The sequence below is a fragment of the Gobio gobio genome (genome assembly GCF_949357685.1).
Source record: "Gobio gobio genome assembly, chromosome: 20".
Taxonomy (NCBI): Eukaryota; Metazoa; Chordata; class Actinopteri; order Cypriniformes; family Gobionidae; genus Gobio; species Gobio gobio.
In genome coordinates, this window is record NC_137113.1 from 33,923,197 (window position 1) to 33,937,808 (window position 14,612).

Below are 14,612 nucleotides of genomic sequence, written 5' to 3' on the forward strand. Positions count from 1 at the left end.
TATGTCAAGTTTATGACAGGTTATATGTTGTCTTTGTCATGACAACTTGACATTACCAAGACATTGACAGGTTATGATGTATTGGTTTATGTCAAGTTGTCATAACTAAGACATCTCAAATAATGTCATCTTTGCATTAAAAATGACATAATTGAGCGAATGACACGTAATGACAGTTGTCATAAACATGCACAAAAACTCCTTCATATTCATGACGTGTCATGTCATGATTATTGTAAAGGAGTTTAGGGAGATGTTTAGGTAGCTAGCTTGAAGCCAGTGGGGCTGTCGGTAAGAACAGGTGCAGTCTAGTCAACTCAGGAAAGTTCTCTTTATTATACACCCAAGCAGTTATTGAACGTACATGTGAAGGTATACGTGTGTGTGTGTGTGTGTGTGTGTGTGTGTGTGTGGTCTCTACAAAAAGGAACAAATACAGAGCTTTAGTTTCACAATAAACCATGCCAAATCAGGTAAAAAAGGTAACTAGCTATATTACATTAAGTTCACAGGCAAAAGTAACTTAAACAATACATGAGGCCATCTAGTCGTACTATAAACCCAAATGCACATTTAAATAACTAAAGCACGTCTAGCCAGGAAATACAGCAAGCATGAAAATACACATTTATACCGAACTTATATCATACAAAAGGGAATCTTCAAATATCAAGCAAAAGCACTTACATGGTCTTACAAAATAGAAAGGAGTAAAACTCAGTCCTCTGCATGGTACAGCCACATACAACAGACAGGGTAAAGCTCTAGGCACAGGTGCAGTTAATAAAGCCTGTGAGAGTCCTGATTGGCATGAAATTGGGTGGGTGGAGCTTGGGGCTAATGGGGAAATAAACAGTCTTATGCTGCGTTCACACCAAATGCGAATAGAGCGTCAAAATCGCGTCTACCGCGTCTAGTTGGACGCTTGAACATTTTGAATCCATTCGCGCGTCCACAGCAAATTGTTCAAGGCGCTCCAGGAGAAATATGTTATAAAACACCACTCTGCCACAAATGTGGTCCAGGCAACTCCTCTACATTATCTTCACTGCATGTATATTTAAATATCCTTAAAAAATAAAGTTATGAAACTTCTCTTTGCCCTCAGTCAAAACGATTTGGCAGACAACAAATGATAGATTCATGAAAGATCACCGTTAGATCCACACAAGACGAACAACTACAGGACATCAGAGCCAGCGGCAAACGTCAGAAGGACTAGCCGAGGAAAGGCTGCTCTCGCCGCGGTTAATGAGCGCTGAGTGCCCGGTGATCGCCTGGATCTCACAACTCCACAAACACAAGATAATTTTTTTTAAATAGGCGCTCTCTTTATAAAAAAAAACACATATTTGAGCTTTAAACAACTACATTCCCACCTGAAAAAGTCTTAAAACTACATTTTGTGACACAATAGTAGTATTTTTAAATTATGTAGGGTTTCTCATTTTTTGAAAACTCCGGCCAGGGTGAAGTTTCTTAGAAAGTCCGGTTACAGCGTTGTCGTGTAGATGGTGAAACCGGAGATTTCAGCTTGTTAAGTTGAAATGTGCGCTGTTCTCTCCTTTGTTTAACGTCAGTTTGTGCGCCGTTATCGCTTTTGTTTACATGAGTGGAGTCTATGCAATGGCGGACGTAGCTTTTAATAACTCTGCAAAAGCGCTTATCACATGTAACATTAAACAGATACATGCGCAGTTATCTAATTGTATTGCAGAACAGAGGCGCCAGAATGCAATAATACAACATAGTAAGGCAAGTGTGTGAAGCTTCAGTCCACTTGGCCTGTCACTGAGTCCAAAGTAAACTTGTAGAAGGGTTTCACTGAGCCCATGGCATCCCTCAGTGCATCTGTGCCGTGGATGGGACCCATGTGCAAATCAGGCAACCAATCATAGCGCGGTTTTGCGTTTTCATGTGGATGGTTTTTTTTTTTTAAACCGCGCTTGTGTGGAAGCGATTGTTTTTTAAAACGGAGGAGGAAAAACTCTGGTTATTAAAATACCTGTGTATATGTGGACCAGGCCAGAGAGACCTAAGAACTTCCCAACAATTATGAAGGTGTCAAGTCAGAAGGGCACACCCCTTCAAGTAAAGTGTTAGGCTACCCATTAGGTTCCTCAAAAATCTACAAACAATGCCCCACAATGTGAAAGAAGTTTGTTTGAAATTTTTGCTAATTTATTATAAGTAAAAGACGACATGAAAACAATCACATGGACATAAGTATTCATAGCATTTGCTCAATATTTAGTTGAAGCACCATTGGTAACAATTACAGCCTCAAGTCTCTTTGAGTATGATGCTACAAGCTTGGCACAACTATTTTTGGGCAGTTTCTCCCTTTCTTATTTGCAGGACCTCTCAAGCTCCATCAGGTTGAATGGGGAGCGTCAGTGCACAGCCATTTTGAGATCTCTCCAGAGATGTTCAATCGGGTTCAATTCTGGGCTCTGACTTGCCTACTCAAGGACATTCACAGAGTTGTCCCGTAGCACTACTTTGTTATCTTGGCTGTGTGCTTAAGGTTGTTGTCCTGTTGGAAGATGAATCGTCGCCCCAGTCTGAGGTCCAGAGCAGGTTTTCATCAAGGATGTCTCTGTACATTGGCCTTTTACTGAGGAGTGGCTTCTGTCTGGCCACTCTAAAATACAGGCCTGATTGGTGGAGTATTGCAGAGATGGTTGTTGTTCTGGAAGATTCTCCTCTTTCCACAGAAAACGCTGGAGCTCTGTCAGAGTGACCATCAGGTTCTTGGTACCCTCCCTGACTAAGGCCCTTCTCCCCCGATCGCTCAGTTTGGCCAGGCGGCCAGCTCTAGGAAGAGTCCTGGTGGTTCCAAACTTCTTCCATTTACGGATGGAGGCCATTGTGCTCATTGGGACCCTCAATGGTGCAGAAATTCTTCTGTACCTTTCCCTAGATCTGTGCCTCGATACAATCCTGTCTCTGAGTTCTTCAGACAATTCCTTGGACTTCATGGCTTGGTTTGTGCTCTGACATGTACTGATAACTGTGGGACCTTATATAGACCGGTGTGTGCCTTTCCAAATCATGTTCAATCAACTAAATCCACAGGTAGACTTCAGTCAAGTTGTAGAAACATCTCAAGGATAATCAGTGGAAACAGGATGCACCTGAACTCAATTTTGAGTGTCATGGCAAAGGCTGTGAATATTTATGTACATGTGATTCTTTTTTTCTTCCATTTTTTATTTTTAATACATTTGCAAAGATTTAAAACAAACGTCTTTCACGTTGTCATTATGGGGTATTGTTTGTAGAATTTTGAGGAAAATAATGAATTTAATCCATTTTGGAATAAGGCTGTAATATAACAAAATATGGAGAAAGTGGAGCGCTGTGAATACTTTCCGGATGCACTGTAGTTCTAACATGGTTCACTCACATTTTCACCCTACAATTTACCAGCAAAATGACTCTGTCATCTCTCAAATATCATGAGTGGTTGTATTTATTTTCAAACGCTTCAAACTCTTTGATTTATGGTTGGTCACAAGACGTGTGAGAATCAGTGGTTATGTTTGATGGCATCTTGGTGCGACACGTTTTGTGTGCCATGTTTGAAATGTAGGCTACATGCGCATATAAAGCTATAATAGACTTGCATTATATTCACAAGTTGTATTTACTACTTTTATGGAACAGCTCATTTTTACACCCTGCTTGGTGGATCCACAACTCAGCTGAGTTACTGGCTATATTCACAGGTTTGTTTCTTTGGTTTTAGCTTTTCTTTCACACTCTAAGGTAAATAAAGCCACAACTGCTGTTTTGTGATAATCAACGATGTTGCAGTTGCAATAATGGAACTCCCTGTCAATCCGTTTGTGTTCATATGCAATCCGACTTTTCAACTTGTAGAAAAAGATATCTAAAAATACCTGTAGTAAACGTTGTTCGTACGGGAAGAAGGAGGCGGGAACCGGCGAACATTCAACAAACTTTTAATGAAAAACAAACACAAAACAAAAATGGCGGCGACAGCCCCTCGCGGTCGACTGCCGCCTACACAAACACAAAATGAAAATAAAAAGCTGCAGCCCCTCGCGGACGACTGCAGCGGACACATAACATAACGTAAATAAAAGTCAACATAAAATCCAGGCCTGGTCCTCTCTCGTCCCTCACTGTCGTCGCTCCTCCTTTATACTCCCTCACTCCTCCGCAAGGGCCGAGATCGCTGGGACCTGGGGGTAAGAACAGCGAGGTGAGAGAACGGAGCGGGGAGCATGAGGAGCGACAAAGACGAGAGAGTGGAGAGAGGAGAAAAAAAAAATTCTGGTCCGGTTCCCAGACACACTGCCGCTCGGTCCTCAGCCAGCCGAGAGGCTCTTCTTCGCGGTGCCATGCGGTGGCACTGGACGCTCGGTGGACGGCCCGAGACTCCTCCGCCCCCTGGCGGCCGGCGGTGGCTCCTCCTTCTGAGGGCGGCCGGAAGCGAGTCCCCATCCTGCGCTCCCTGCTCCTCCCCTAAGCGGCGGACGACAGCAGGCTCCGGCTCCAGGCAAGCGCTGGGGACTCCTTCGCCCCCTCGCGGACGGCAGCCACCCCACCTCGACCCAGGGGCGCGGCAGCGAGCTCTCCATCCCACCGATCTTCATCCGCTCCAGCACCACCGCTTCGGGCAGCCGCTCACGGACTTCTCTCCTCCGCGCTGCCCGAACTCCGCGGCACCGCGATCCCCCTCAGCAGCGAGGGCTCCTCGACAGCATGTCCCTCCTTCCTCCCGGGCTTCGGCACCACTGTAGTAAACGTTGTTCGTACGGGAAGAAGGAGGCGGGAACCGGCGAACATTCAACAAACTTTTAAAGGGGTGGTAAAACACATTCTTTTGAAGGCTTGATTGTGTTTGTGGGGTGCACTGTAACATGTGTTCATGCTTCGTTTTAAAAAAAATTGCATTATTTTTCATATATTTGACCTTTATTCTACACTGCTCTGTCCCTCCTTGTAAAACGGTCTGATGCGTTCCGGGTTGTATGAAGCCAGTCCCTCAAAAATACGCAGTGGGCTCTGATTGGTTAGCTGGCCTAGTGTGTTCTGATTCGATAACCGCAGTGCATGTTTGTCGGAAACGCCACGCCCCTTCCCTTCACCGGTAGACTGTGCTTTGGTCAGTATTAGCCAGTATTAAACCATTGCGTCAATAAAAACATACCAATCTGAGCCCGAATCAGACCCAGAACATTTTAGTGAAGATGATCGAGCAGAACCTGTTCAACCTGTTCAGTCCTCAAGAGTAAAGACTGCGGATCTACAGTGATCGCTACTGAATGGCACTGTTACTTTTGTATTTTTAGAACGATTATAGCCAAATATCTGTCGCAAGAACTATTAACCCAAAACGAACACTAAGCACTGGCTTTAACTAGTAAGTTAGCCAAATCACACACAGAACCATGTTTAGCATGCCTGTAGATAAATAATACATAAAAGCTCTAATCAAAGAATAATTTACACTAATGCCAAGTTCGCTGTTGAGATTTTAACGTTAGTGTTTGTAACGTTAGGTGTTCGTCGGATAACGTTAAGTATGAATGAGCATTTAACAGACTGGTTTGCAGAACAGCGTTGTCATCTGTTTACTTCCTTGCTACAACCTATTACAGGAAAACACATCGATGAAAAATAAATCAGACTTACAGGTTGTGGCCCGTAAACAGCTTCTGTTTGTAAATCCAGCTTTCAGGACAAGCCGTTGTGTGAATCCTGCATTGAACTCGCGAAGATTGTGAAAGTTGTCCTCCGTGAAATGGGCTGCGGGAGGGAGCCCCGCGCGCGTCGTGCATTCATGCACTGGCCGCGTTTGTCTCGGCGCGCTGACGTTGTGCAAATCTGGCATTGAACTCGCGAACATTGTGGATGTTTTCCTCTGTTAGATGTGCTGCTGGAGCCCCGCACGCGCCTGTTTCCCTCCGTCTCAAACACACTTGCATATAACATGCTGTATGTTAAACGCTCTGCAACGCACCCCTGTCCCTATGAAGGCTGAACAAAGCAAGTACCCCAGACCTGCAATCCGGATGAATATAACAGCGTTTCCTCGGCATCGCGGCAACAACACTCCAGCCTAAGTGTTGTAACTATACCACAACAGCGCCGCGATACAAAATGGCCTCACCCCCCCCCCCCTTATTTAATATTCTCGGAGGAGGGGTTTATGTAAATATTGAGCCTGGTGATGTCACCAACCCTGGAGGAATGTGTGTAGTTGCCTACTGGCCGTTTGCTGTAGTTCTTATAAACTGATTTCTTTAAAAGCAAATATCTCCCTTTGCTTTAAACTTTGAACGTTGTAACTTTGCAGATGTTGTTTATGCTCAAGCAGCAACATTACATGCTAGCTAAAGTTAGAATAGTGAAATCGTTGTTTACCACCCCTTTAATGAAAAACAAACACAAAACAAAAATGGCGGCGACAGCCCCTCGCGGTCGACTGCCGCCTACACAAACACAAAATGAAAAGAAAAAGCTGCAGCCCCTCGCGGACGACTGCAGCGGACACATAACATAACGTAAATAAAAGTCAACATAAAATCCAGGCCTGGTCCTCTCTCGTCCCTCACTGTCGTCGCTCCTCCTTTATACTCCCTCACTCCTCCGCAAGGGCCGAGATCGCTGCGGCTCGCAGCTGGCGCTCATCCTCTCTGATGAGCGCCGCCTCGTCCCGCCCTCACGGTCCCTCGGCCTCGCTGCTCGCCACAATACCAAAATATGATTTTGAATGATAAACAACCACCCAGCAACACCAGAGGTGTAGTGGTAAAAAAAGAGGTGGGTAAACTATAAATTCTGGGTGACCGCATCGTGGTCACGGTAAGGTGGGCCACTGCCTACCGGTGTATAGCGTATCCTGATGATAGCTATTGTTCTCAGAGAGAACAAAAATATTTAACAGAGATAGAGAGGGGAGGCTTATATCCAGGGGTTCTAATGAAATGCACTTGTACATAATGATTAGATTTGGGATTATTTTCATAGTCGATTAATCTGTTGAATATTTTCTCAAGTAATCGATTAGTTGTTTGGTCTATAATATGTCCGAAAAATGTGGATCAGTGTTTCCCAAAAGCCCAGGATGACGTCCTCAAATGTCTCGTTTGTCCACAACTCAGTTTACTGTCACATATGAGAGAACACACTAGAACATATTCACATTAAACAAGCTGGAATCAAAGAATTTTACTTTTGTCTTAAAAAATTACTCAAGCCGAAAAATCGATTATCAAAATTGCTGTCGATTACAGTTTTTGCCAATTGCTAATGAGGCAGGTGCAGATTAACAACAGAAGGGATGAATTTGGTGAAGAAGAGCGAGAGCTTTGTGTTGATGATGACAGGGTGCAGACAGCGATCGCTTGCGATTGCATTTAGAATGTAAACTTTTGATGAATTTATGAGAAATCTACAGACGCAAACAGGAAGTAAAACTCCCATTGATTTTTCTCCATAAGGATTTAGATTATCAGCCATAATGTCTAAAACATCTGAGGTAGACTGACCACGAGTTGTGAAACGAAAGTTTCTGCTTCTGTAGCTAGAGGTCTGTAAGAAAAACTACACTACCCAGAGCCCTAAGCTTAACAGCGACACCTCTGATTGGTCCAACTCGCTGTTATTACCATAGAAACGTTTACCGTACCGGCGAACGGCTGTAGCGATAACAATAACTAGCTAGCTGACTAGCAAAGGGAGCTTGTTGTCACAAACTTTCAGTGGTTTAAATACCAGAGAATGCATATAATTACATCCAGTTATTTATCTGATAATAATGTATCCTGAATTTTACTTGTAGGCCTACATTGGCTAATGGGAAAAGGAAGAGGTGACTTGTTGAGTCAGTGGCATGAATCTAACCGTGAACCAAATTAACCCCAAAAACATAAAGTTTAGTACTGTTTTCCCGAGCTCACTCACTTTGGGCTTGTAGCCGAGCCCGTTTGCTGGCATTAGGAGGAGGGCTGCTGTCTTGACGGCGCTAAAAAAAATTGCCGGATATCTATGTTTGAATCTTGGTTGCATGTCGTTCATGAATGATTCGTTCATTTTGAACGAATCTTTAATATGACTCGGGACTACCGAGTTGTCTCAGAGAGTGATTCGTTCATTTTGTGTTGACCGCGTGTGCGCATTACGCAACATGGGTTCTGATTCTGAATCAACAGGTGAGATCCGAGTCTTTTGTTCTTCCTGTCAGTCCCATAGACGGAAAGAGAAAAGATTAGTTAATTTTGCTGAATGAGACTCAAAGATCCGAGTCAGTAAAATGATCCGAACTTCCCACTACTCACACTGACAGTTGCAGCGCAATATGAAAGACTTTGTCTAATTGTACAACAAACAACCAATGAAAATGAACAATATGAAACTAAAATGACATAAGCTTAATTTAAAATGGCTTAGGAACTGTAGGCTATTTAGAGGTGGATAAACTCAATTTAGAGGTGGATAAACGCACTTTGGAGGTGGGTAAACGCTATTTCCGAATTTTGGGAGGTGCGTAAACGGCGTTTACGTGCGTTTAGCCTCCACTACATCCCTGAGCAACACTCTAGAATATCCTACCAACCGCAACTTGCCATTTTGACTTGGGTCAGTAAGCAACTATCTAGCAATCACCCAGACCATTCTGGTAACAGAATAGCAATGTGCTATCAACTACCGAGAACACCCTAGAAAAAACATAGCTAGTATGGCAAGGTATGGACGGGCAAATAAAATAAATAGTTTCTTATACCTAAATTCTCTCTCCTATAATTAGAGACGGATGAGAGGAAGTGAATGAACCTACACCAGATGAGTAATATTTTTCTGACACACAAGATGGCTGGGACTACAGGGACTATCAAAAGTCCAAGGGTGATTTTAATCAGTTCTTATAAGAGTTACTGATCCTCACAACAAGCCTGTCCTGTGCCACCGGGCATTTAATGATGCAGATCGGCATCAGGGAAAATTTGTGTTCTCTCTGCTTCCCATGCTGTGGGTATAAGCTCTGGGGAATGTGATAAGTAATGTCAGCTCTCAGCTGGTGTCTGTCAGAGTCAGAATCATGTAATCCTCCAAAGGCTTTGACTGTGGCAATCACTTCAGCTATAGTGTGTCTCTAGAGATATTCATGCATCTTCATGATCAGGAGTGGTTTGTTTATCATGCTTTTTGTTTGCCAATCTTGGTTGAATGTACTGTGCTTATGTTTTACCGTAAAAAGAAAAGAAATAATCAAAATTATACTCTTTCATTGCTATTGATAATATTTTAATAATAATAAATATTCTGTTTTATATTTCATGTTATATTCATTTAGTAACACTTTATTTTAGGGTTCAATTCTCACTATTAACTAGTTGCTTATTAGCATGCATATTGCTGGGATATTGGCTGTTTATTAGTACTTATAAAGCACATATTAATGCCTTATTCTGCATGACCATATTCTACATCCCTTAACCCTACCCAATACCTAAACTTAAACGCAAAAAAAACCACCTTACTAAAGATTAATAAGCATTAAATTAGAAGTTTATTGAGGCAAAAGTCATAGTTAATAGTGAATATGTGTTCCCCATACTAACATGTCGGAGAGTTTTATTAATGCACCTACTTTACTGTACTATGCACCTACTTTACTTTAACTGATTTAAATAATAGAAATGGATAATGTTCTACGTGTATGCCACAGTAAAGAGACGTGTTTTTAGTCTAGATTTAAACTGACAGAGTGTGTCTGCTTCCCGAACAATGCTAGGAAGACTGTTCCAAAGTTTAGGTGCTAAATATGAAAAGGATCGACCGCCAGCAGTTGATTTTGATATTCTAGGTATTATCAACTGTCCAGAATTTTGAGACCGCAATAGACGTGATGGAGTATAATGCGTTAAAAAATAAAAACTACTGGGGAGCTAAACCATTTAGTGCTTTGTAAGTAATTGGCAAGATTTTGAAATGTATTCGATATTTAATAGGGAGCCAGTGCAGTGTTGACAGAACCAGGCTAATATGGTCATACTTCCTGGTTCTAGTAAGAACTCTAGCTGCTGAGTATTGGACAAGCTGCAGTTTATTTATTAAGCGAGCAGGGCAAACACCCAGTAGAGCATTACTATAATCTAGCCTTGAGGTCATAACTGTTCCGCATTTTTCATTGAAAGCATGTGTCATAATTAAGATATATTTTTAAGATGGAAGAATTCAGTTTTACAGATGCTAGAAATGTGGCTTTCAAATGAAAGATTGGAATAAAAGAGCACACCCAGGTTCCTAACAGTCTCAGTACTATGACACGGTCTAAATCCTGACTGGAAATCCTCACAGATACCATTTCTTTCTAAAAAGGAGCATAGCTGTGAGGATACTGCCTTTTATAGTATTTTTGACAGAAGGGTAGATTTGAGATTGGCCTGTAATTTACTAAAACATGGTGTAACAGTAAGAACCTGTTTTGTCCAATTGACATTCTAATCAGTTAAAAAAAATTCTAGGTACTCAGAAATGGCTATTAGAAAATATCTAACACCACAACCGCCAGGGGTCGTTGTAGGCTATACCTAAAACTGCCAGCGGGTACAATTTACCAATGCACTTGACAACTGTTTTGATATGGCTTTGTCACTGTATTATGCCACTGTCTTCACAAAGTAAAGTCTAGAGTCATGAAATTATTATTTTTAGTCATCAACTATGTTTTTGTCCTGTTATCTTATGATCAAATCTATTTTAAGCAGGCTACACTGATCACTGAATTTAGTCACTATTCAGTTCAGTTTAGTTTTGTTTTCACTGATTTTCAGTTTGTTTTTATTTGTCATGTGTCTTCTTTGTTCAGATTCCTGCCACTCATCTGTCTCCTTGGTTACCATCATTATTAGTTTGTATGTGTTAGCTGTGTTTGATTAATTATCCTCGTTTGTGTTTATTACTTAAGTTGTTCCTTCTCCTGCACTCCTTGTCCTGTCACCTTTATGTTTAGATGTGCCTTTTGGATTGTAATTAAACTTGGAGTTGTTTGGAACATTACTCCTCATCTTTGTCTGTTTTTCTGCAGACACATGTGACAGATGATTGGAACTAACATGGATTATGCGACAAAGTTTCGCGCTGTGGCTCAGATGAGCCACAACCTTTTGGATTTTACCCAGAGTAAAATTTGGAGGTCATGCATCTACCTGCAGCGCCTGTGCTCCGCCTCCAACCCTCAATCTCTTCACTCCATCTTGGCCTGTCGGCTCTGCGCTGGCTCCTCCCACCTTCAGCTCCACCAGGGACCCTCGCCTTGCTGCTTTTCCAGGTTCCCTCGTCACTCATCACTCTGCTTCCGCCACGGACTTGCGGGCTGTCTGCTGCGCTCCATTCATCCACCCCTACAGCTGCAGTGGGCTCTTTCTTCCCCTCGGCATTGCCTCTGTTCTCCATCACACCGGCTCCACCTCAGCCTTTGGGTACTCTGGCTCCACCTCCGATGTTCGTCACCTCGGCATCGCAGAGATCTCCAGAGCCAGTGATGTCATTTGAGTCCAACGGCTCTCTGTCTGCACCTATGGATCTATCTGCCGAGTCTCCATCAGTCGTTCCCCAGATGCCATCAGTCACCGCTACACCATCTCGGCTCCACCCTTCCTCAACACTGCCGTGGCCAGTCACCAAGCTCCCAACATCTTCGCCTCAGGGATTTGGTCGTCCTGCCATCACCAGCCCCTCTGTCTTTGTTCTGTTACGGCACGAAGTCGCGCCTTGATGAAGTGGTCGTTCTGTCACCATTTTGTTCCGTTTAATTTTGTTTTCATGGACTTTCAGTTTGTATTAATTTGTCACGTGTCTTCTTTGTTCCGATTCCCACCACTCATCTGTCTCCTTGGTTACCATCATTATTAGTTTGTATGTGTCAGCTGTGTTTGATTAATTATCTTCTTTTTTGTTTACTACGTTGTTCCTTCTCCTGTACTCCTTGTGGTGTGGACTTTGTTATGTTTAGATGTGTTTGTACAACCTCTCTGCCTGCCTTTTGGATTGTAATTAAACTTGGAGTTGTTTGGAACATTACTTGCCTTCTTTGTCTGTATTTCTGCAGACACATGTGACAAAACCAGCCTGCAATGACAACAAGAATTAGAAGGAAATAAATGCATATTTGGGTTGTGTAATATTATCCATTTTGTCTAAAAACGGATTACCGCTGTGGGCAAAAAGTGTTGCCTAGTAACATAGAACATTAAAACATAAGTGGCACAAAAATGACAGTGCGAAAATAAAGGCATTATATTGGTAAATCTGACCCACTGGTGCTTATAGATATAAATGTCCCGTTTTTAATCTGGTTTTATCTAAACAATTTTTAACAATAGGGGATTGTAAATAACAATTTTTTTTTTCAAAAGTCAATGACAGGGAGACTCAGATATTTTATTTAAAATCTGTTATGTACATTTGAAAAACAGCCATGGGTAAATTTTACCCCGTGGTGGTTCTAGTATTAAATGTTTTATATAGAATATAAGAGAAGTGATGGCTGGAGCTAAGGAATGCACAGTGGCAGAAAGATAATTTTTAATTTTTTAAATCTAAATGTGCATGTCACAAAGTCATTTGTCATCATTCTGAAATAGTCTTTGAGGCCTCCACTAATCTAACAGGGAGTGAGGGCTACATCACAGAGAGAGAGAAAGCAAGAGATTAAGTACAGGAGGCCCTCAGTAGGGGAAGAGAGATTCTCGGTATGGCAGAGACAGGTCCACTTGAGAGTAATTACTGTGTTTGCATTAAACATTAGTATGTCTGTATTAAACATTAGTATACCACTAAATGAACTGTGAACATGTTTGAGCATTTTCATGTTTGTACTGCTGCTGCCAAAAGACATGAAAAGATGAATATATTTAATGAGCATTCATAAAATTGAAAATATGCATTTTATTATGATTCATCCTCATAACAAAGGCCTCCATATACAATTATTTGTATTATTGCATTTACACCTAACTACACCTCTATTATGTTATAAAACAGTGGTCTTCAAACTAGTGGTGGAGAGTTGAAGATTTTTTATACACAGAATATTCTATTGCTAAGATCAAAAATCTCAAATGGTTAGAGAGTCAGATGAGCAGAAGAACCAACACCATGCACCAACATAAATTACAGGCTTTTCAAACTACACATCCTATGTACATTTAAATATCATTGTTTCACAGTAGCAAGAGTTTCCTATTAATTACGGGGAAATCTATTAGACTATGCACTCTGTGTTTCAAATGATGATGACATACTCCAGACTTCTGATGAGGAAATTGTGGTAATGATGTGAACAGATCCTTTGATATGGTTTCTGTCAAAGTAGAAAATTGGTTACTTTGGATCTAATTCAGAACAAGCAAGATGATGATGGTGAAGTCAATGAAGCATGTATTAACACCCTCACAAAACCCTTAATAATAATAATACATTTTATTTGTAACACACTTTGTATTTAAGCAAAATACCAAAGTGCTACAATTTAAAAGAACAATGACAAAGAAAAAAACTATTAAAAATCAACCAAAAGCTCTGCTAAAAAGGTGAGTTTTAAGGCTGCGTCCACAGTCTGTGGTGTCTTCAGGTGGTAACACTGCATGAAAAGTGGGATTTTCGTCAGTATGTGACACTGTAGATTGCCGTGAAACTTCAGGTTTACGACTGTGCACGGCAATTTGCAGGCAACACCGAAAACTGCCGTAAATTGTCGGAAATTGACGTGGGCCTTGCTTGGCAGTTGTCCCCCCATGACCCCCCCTCCCCTTAATTCTAGGGGAGGCTTTATCATGTAAATGAACATGCTGTGAGCTACACAAATGCAAATCAGAGTAGCAGCAGTGGGAGTTTTATCTAGGTTCTGAATTTTTTTGACTAAAACAAGTTTAAAGTTTAAGTTAAAATGTTAACTTAAATTTAAGTTAAATGTACTCGTTTTAGTTCACATTACTAAATTTTTAGGGCAACCAGTTTGCTCCAATTTTTTAAGTAGATTCAACTTGTCCGGGCTCACAGTGTAGATTAATTACTCTGTATGTCATTAGCAATAACCAATGTTATTTAAAAAAAAATAAAAAATACAGGACAGCAGTTCATGTCTTCAACCTTTAGAGAGGTTATGTGATGCAACAAGACAATGAACCAAAGCACACAAATAAATCAAGTAAAGCATACAGTTTACATACCAACATTAATTTTTCCACCCTGCACTGTGAATGATTTTTTAAATGGCTATTAATCATAAATGTGAAAAGTACAAGTTTGTTTGTTTATAGTTTAGTCAGATTGTTTTTTTCTGTAATTGTCATTTAAATTGAGCTCACACCACATTTAATGAATTATCAATGCAGATTTTCAAGAGGTGGTTTCCTGGACAGGGTTTAAATTATGCCAAGAGTAGGCCTTAATCTATTTAATCGTGAGTTAAAAAATTGTTGCCTGGAACAAAGATTAAGCACAGATTACTAACACCTGGACTATGAGTCCTGAACTAAAATAAACTGGATTCATTTACAGTTTTATCTAATTGCTTACACACAATTTCTGAAAATATGGCTCCATTTCTTGTAACTCTACACACAAAA